The sequence below is a fragment of the Ctenopharyngodon idella genome, unplaced genomic scaffold, assembly GCF_019924925.1.
Source record: "Ctenopharyngodon idella isolate HZGC_01 unplaced genomic scaffold, HZGC01 HZGC01CH25, whole genome shotgun sequence".
Taxonomy (NCBI): domain Eukaryota; kingdom Metazoa; phylum Chordata; class Actinopteri; order Cypriniformes; family Xenocyprididae; genus Ctenopharyngodon; species Ctenopharyngodon idella.
This window is the reverse complement of record NW_026138716.1, coordinates 632,559-639,291: the sequence shown is the minus strand read 5'-3', so window position 1 is coordinate 639,291 and position 6,733 is coordinate 632,559. Positions and strand designations below refer to the sequence as shown.

The following is a 6,733-nucleotide window of genomic DNA, read 5'->3' as shown; positions in this document are numbered from 1 at the left end:
GGGGCCTAAAATGCAAACTTTTGAAAACGGGTTTCGGGTGTAAGGTATAAGGCGCGTAGTGTTTCTTTACAAAGTGACGTCGCCAACTACTGGCCTGGCATGAAAAATACAGTTTTGAGCCGTTTCGCGGATTCGTGTGAACGGGGGTCGTTTTGACAACATTGTCGTCTGCAGTTTTGGGGAGTAGCTAGCTACAAGTAGCGTCGCTACTAGCTTAACTACATTTTTCAGTAGCTTTTCAGTAGCTCAGCTAGCTTAGTTAACTACTTTTTCCAGCAAGTAGCAGTGCAGTTTTCCAGCACAAATATCTAAACATTCTTACATCAAGATAATTTACTGGCGAAGCAAAATGACTGAAGATATTCCACTAAAATGACATAATATCATTATAATACAGTAGTCAACATTTGAAGTGGATCAAAACCTTTCATCAAAGTTGTCCTAAAACCTTCTTCTTAGGACAACTTAGTTCTTAGGACAACTTTCATTAACTTTTTTGGTCCACTTTAAATGTTGACTACTATAGTTTCACATGACTATATATATTTACTTTGTCTGACGAAGTGGAATGACAACTCTAAAACAGCCAAATGCTATAAAACAATCACAAATCACTAGAGAAGAACAACTCCAGTAAGAAAATACTGAGAATCCTAGTAGGAATAAACAAATATCAAATATTTAAATATCAAGATTAATATTTGAGATTGGAAAGTGTATGAATGTTTACACATGCACAGGAAAAAAAACTAAAAAAATAAGAGAAATGAATTCTTAGGGGACTATATATACACTATAAGGTAACTGGGCATTTATTGTACCAGGATCAGATATGAATGCAAATAAATACAAAACGTCTCCTGTAACTGTGATAAATATCACACAAGCCTACACACACAATACACACAAAAGATGCAGAACTTTATGAACACGAAAGAATTGGTGACATGATGAACGTTTGTAAAGAACAAGACGACATTAGATTTACAATAAATTCCAATAAACATGAAACCAGAGAGATTAAAGGTGACATATTTCTATTAATACATTAAATGGCAGTGTCAAAACTCCAGGTCGAAGTGATATTCCTGGCTGTGTGGCGGAGACAGGCAGGGGAAGCCGTCCAGCAGGAGGCCGTTAGAGTCCGCTGCGCCACCGCACTCCAGCAGGAAGTCAGACGAGCCCAGAGGAGACAAGTCGAAATCTGGCATCTCGCGAATGCCAGAAAACAAGTCCAGAAACGACTCTGAAATTATTAAAGATTGAAGAAATGGGAAATTAAAATCATGGGGAAAAAACTGGGAACATTTGTATACCGGGGGGTGAAAGCTTTTTGAATTTGATGATCACGGTAAATTGTATTCATTTGTCTTCTGGGAAGAATCTTCTGTTGCTTCCAAAGGGCAGTAATAATTGAAAAAAAAAAAACCTAAGATTTAAACAAATTAAGAAAAATTTCCACACATCTTCATCCTTCATCCTATTCAAAAGTTTTCACCCCCCGGCTCTTAATGCATCATGTTTCCTTCTGGAGCATCAGTGAGCATCAATGTTTGCAGCTTTTTTAATAGTTGTGTTTGAGTCCCTCAGTTGTCCTCGGTGTGAAAAGATGGATCTCAAAATCATTCAGTCACTGCTGGAAAGGGTTCAAATATGCAAAAGATGGTGGAAAACTGAAGAATCTGCAGGAGCTGGAGGATTTTTCTGAAGAACAGAGCTCAGTTTAACTGCTCAGAACAAACAAGAGACTCATGAACAACCATCACAAAAACATAAAAACAGTCGTGGATCATCCAGGTAACCACACACAGTTCTAAGAATCAAGGGTATGTAAACTTTTGAACGGGTTCATTTTAATAAATTCAGCTATTTTTTTGTCTAGTAGACTAAATATAAACATCTTTTTATGTAAAATATCTTATTCAGGACAGTACTAAAAAAAAAACAACATGCAATTTGTATGATCTCTCTTGTTTTGTTAAAATAATTTACATTTTGCAGATTCTACAAGGTGTATGTAAACTTATGTCAACTGTGCTTACCAAAGTCTGTACTCAGAGGCAGAGGGGAGGAGCTACACAGAGTAGCCAGTTATGATGATGTCACTTCCTGTGAGACGAGCTCAGACTGCGGGGGGCTCTGGCAGGACGATTTCGCTGGACTATAATCAGTGACGGGACTACAGACCCCAGAACTGTCCTCCAGGAACAGAAACATGTCCAACGGGACTTTGGAGCTCTTGACAGAAATCTGGCAACCCTGAAATACAGACAGAGGATGAATTTAACACATTTAAAGAGACAGAGACATTTTAAAAGCACGCCAATTCAGGGGCGGTGGGTTGGGTTTAAATCCAAAATATTGCCAAATTGGTGCTTTTACATTTCGTTTTGAAACCAAGTCTTCCACCATCATCTTGTCAGTCAGCTCCTCACTCTTGTAATGAATGAGATCTGACTCCTGCTGCTGATCTGTGCTGCGACTCGTTTGGTTCACGCTGCATTGAGCAGATGCATTCAGTTTTCTAACTGAACGAAATGGGTTCTTATTAATATGGAAAAAATGAAATGATTTTATAATGAAATGATATTCTATATAAGAAACTAAAACTACTAGTAGGTGGCGGTAAACGTATAAATGACTAAGTCACTGAGTCATTTATTGATTCAATTCGTTCAAACGGCTGATTTATTCAGGAATGAAGTAAATGGCTCTCTTTATGAATGAGTCATTGAATCATTGATTCACTTGATTGATTCACTCAAAAAGTGGAGCGGCATGTTGCTCGGAGATGCACAACAGTTCTGCTCTGCCTTTATACTTAATATTTTGGTAAAAACAGATAATATTGTGTCTAAAATATGACAATATTAACTTCTTTATTGCCCTGCATCATGTTCGTCACCAATGAACTGTATGAAATGTACGATGAATTACGTAGGTCTGGGGCGGGTGCATTAAATAATTTTTGAATCGCGTTATTTTTCCATAAATAATTTATTAAATTAACACCTTAAATCATCAGCCCTAATATATACAAACACTTTTCATATAGTTTACACAAATAAGCAAGCGTGTGTGTTTGCTCACCTCACTGGATTCAGACACCTGCACCTGCATCTCTGGTGGAGTTCTCTGGTGATCTGGTCGAATCACCATGATCTTGTCCAGAGGGTTGACTGTTTTACACAGGTCCTGCCATGTAACGTACCCAAGCCTGACTTTGCGTTAAAGATCACAGTATCCACAAATTAAACATGTTAGTTTACTTGAGCTGCTCAGATCCTCATTTTCTGTTCCCAGACCTAATTTCAGCTCATGAAAAAAGACTACAATAAAGAGCTAAAGGACATTTTGAGAAGATCTATCTACACGTACACATTAAGATGAAGGATATTTCTTGTTGTGCATATCCTCTTTAAGGAGCTGTAGTTGTAAGCTGCATTGGCTAATGAGCTCGTCGAGTTTCTCCTCGGCCTCTGTCAGCTCGGACGTTTCCCTCTGCAGCTCCTGTAACCTGGCCTCGGACGCCCCGTCGATACGATTCCCCCTGAGAACATAATAAATGCATAATATAACATAATAAAACAACTATATGGTCAGTTGTGAATAAATCAACATCACTCTAAAGAACCTACAGCCACTGAATGTGGTTCCTGGACGTCTTGGAGATCAGATTAATTCCCGCCAGGACATTGGTGATGTTGTAGATGTCCCATCTGTGGATGCCCAGCACCTGAGAGGCCCATGTTAGGTTGACCACGCCGTCCGGAGACCGAGCCAGAAGGTCCAGGAAGCGTTTGGTGTTCAGTTTCAGAGACGTGCGACCAGTAGCCAGTTTAGGGACTTAAAGACATTTATAATGTTACAAAAGATTCTATTTCAAATAAAAGCTGTTCTTTATGGAAACTTGTTTCCTCTATGAAATAAAAAAGGTAATTGCACATTTTTATTTCACAATTCTGACTTTTTTTTCTTCAGAATTACGTGACAAAGTCAGAAGTGCAAGTTATAAAGTCAGAATTGTGTGATATAAACTTGCAATTGAAAGAAAAGTTTGTATCTCGCAATTCTGACTTTATATCACACAATTCCAACTTTATATCATGCAGTTGACTTTTTTCTTAGAACTGTGAGATATAAAGTCACAATTGCATGTTATAAAGTCAGAATTGCAAGATATAAGCTCACAATTCTGAGAAAGACAGAACTGTGAGATTTAAACTCACAATTCTGACTTTATAAGACGCAATTGTGACTTTATATCTCACAGTTCTAAGAAAAAAGTCAGAATCTCGTGATAAAAACTCGCAATTTTTGATGTGCGATATAAATTTGTAATTCTGACTATATCTCGCAATTCTGACTTTATTACTTTATAACAAGTTTAAATCTCGCAATTCTGAGAAAAGTCAATTGTGAGATGCAAACTCGCAATTGCATGAAAAAAAATGTGAGATAAAAAGTCGCAATTTACTTTTTCTATTTTTTTATTTAGTGGCATAAACAAGCTTCCATAATCCTCTTTGGAACTTTCCATTTATTAAAGAATCCTGAAAAAAGCAGCACAACTGTTTTTAACACTGATAATCATAAATGTTTCTTGATCATCAAATCATCATATTAGAATGATTTCTGAAGGATCATGTGACACTGAAGACTGTAGTAATGATGCTGGAAATTCAGCTTTGATCACAGGAATAAATTACACTTTACAACATATTCACATAGAAAACAGCTGTTTTAAACTGTAATAATATTTCACAATATTACTGTTTTCCTGTATAAATAAATGCAGCCTTGATGAGAAGAGACTTCAAGAACATTCTTTGAAATCTTACTAACCCCAAATGTTTGAATGCTAGCGTATCTATTTATATTCAGCAGTCTTTCATTCGTACCTCTGGGTGGTGCGGGTGTAGCAGATTGGGAGGTGAGACAGTACTGGTGATCACTCTCTAAACCTTCCTCCTCTTTATCTAAAAAACACAAAGAAAGCAACATCTTAAAATCGATCCAACAATGCATGTGTCATAAAACCATAATGCTACTTTAATAACATAACACCTTTAACTGCATGCCAGTAATCTGCCTTTGAGATTACTGCATGCCATTGAGAATACTGAGTTGTAACTTATGCTGAAGGTCATCATGAACCGCTCCTTCTGGAATGTGAACCTACAACATTTGGGTTACCAGGTCAGATCTTTAACCACTGAGCCACATTATGGAATGGAGTTTCCAGAGGTGAAAATTTCAAAGTGGGATGTTCAAAATCTGAGGTAGAACCCCAAAGGCAATAGTTCACATGCAAGTGACATGGACTAAGAGGCTGAAGCTGTACCGGCAGTCTGCCCCGAGTGGGTCTCCCTGTGGTTGGGCATCCTGTGCTGGCAGTGGCGGTGTGATGTGGGGAGGCAAACAGCAAGGTGTCCCCTGCAGCAGTGCCTTGACTGAACATACGGGTGAGACTCCTAAACCACAGCCAGGCCAGAATGTAGGTCAACTTTAGTTCTGTGACCAAAGTGGAATTAAACAAGTTAAAATCAGTGCTTGATCAGTGTAAATGGAAAAAAAATCGGTAAATGGAAAGTCTCCATAGTGCCTTTTGTGCATTTGCAGTTTTTTTTTTTTTTACTTGTTACTTTGCACTTTTTTAGGAAATATTTACCATTTATTCAAGTTTTTTATTTAGGATATTACATTTTTTGACCCTTCATTTCCATGATCTAGAATTAAATGGTTGTTGTCATTTGAAAGTGCGTAGGCCTGCTTCCACCCCGTCGGCGTGCAGCCCAATTTTTGTGATGGCACGGACAGTGTGTGTACTGTAGCCTACAACAGCCCATGTGAGACTGAATGGAGTGCTTGAAAACAAAAGTCAACTAGATAGTGTGCAGTGCACACGCCGAACGCGTCTTTCTGCAGCCAAATACTTTCAAAGGCGCGTCTGTGCGCTAGACAGAACCCGTGTACAGTGCGTCCTTCATATCGCCGAAAAGTCTTTAGTTTTACCATATTTATATACGTTGTACCGAGTCTTTCGGAAAAAAGCCGAGCTCCTGGAGGCGTGTCTGCTGTCAGTGCCGTGGGCGGAGCTAAAGAGTCACGAGCACGTGCAGCTTTTGTAGAGATGTTCTGCTAGCTGCGACATCATTATAAATACAAAGGGAACAAAAACGTTTGTGTTGTTTACATTATATGCACTTACGCACCGATTGCCAACAAAACACAGACATCTGATGCAGCTTTACTCACCACCACCGATCTGCAAATCCAGCGCCGAACTGGGACTTGTTTACAAAGTATTCATCACCGAAATCCCGGGAACAAACAAACATACGTGCGCAACTCCGTTACTGCCCCAGAAAAACAAACTTCATCCAACGCTGGGTTCTTTGGGATGCTCAAAAAAGTAATCTTTCCCTCACAACCAAAAACACACTCCTTCATGACAGGAGCTGCGTCTCATTTCGGAGGCTGCGTCCTCCGGAGGTCGCATTTGATGGCTGCGTACGTCATCAAGGGCCATACTCGAAAAAACTCTCTGAAACCATGTTTAGCATGAGAATGCAACTCTTTAACAGCATAAGTCAGAATGCATGAAATAGCATTACACCTCCCTTTAAGAAGCTGAATAAATGGACCATAAAATGGTCCATGCCATGTCTTAGCGATGATCTATTCACTGTTCTGTCATTTTTAAAGTGGGTTTCTGATGCAGTAATGTAAG

General features: G+C 38.9%; 1 pseudogene; it reads right to left on the bottom strand.

The window, feature by feature from the left end:
* Nucleotides 1-470: 470 nt before the first annotated feature.
* LOC127507927 (transcription factor E2F1-like) lies at nt 471-5,502 on the bottom strand (annotated as a pseudogene).
* Nucleotides 5,503-6,733: the final 1,231 nt, after the last annotated feature.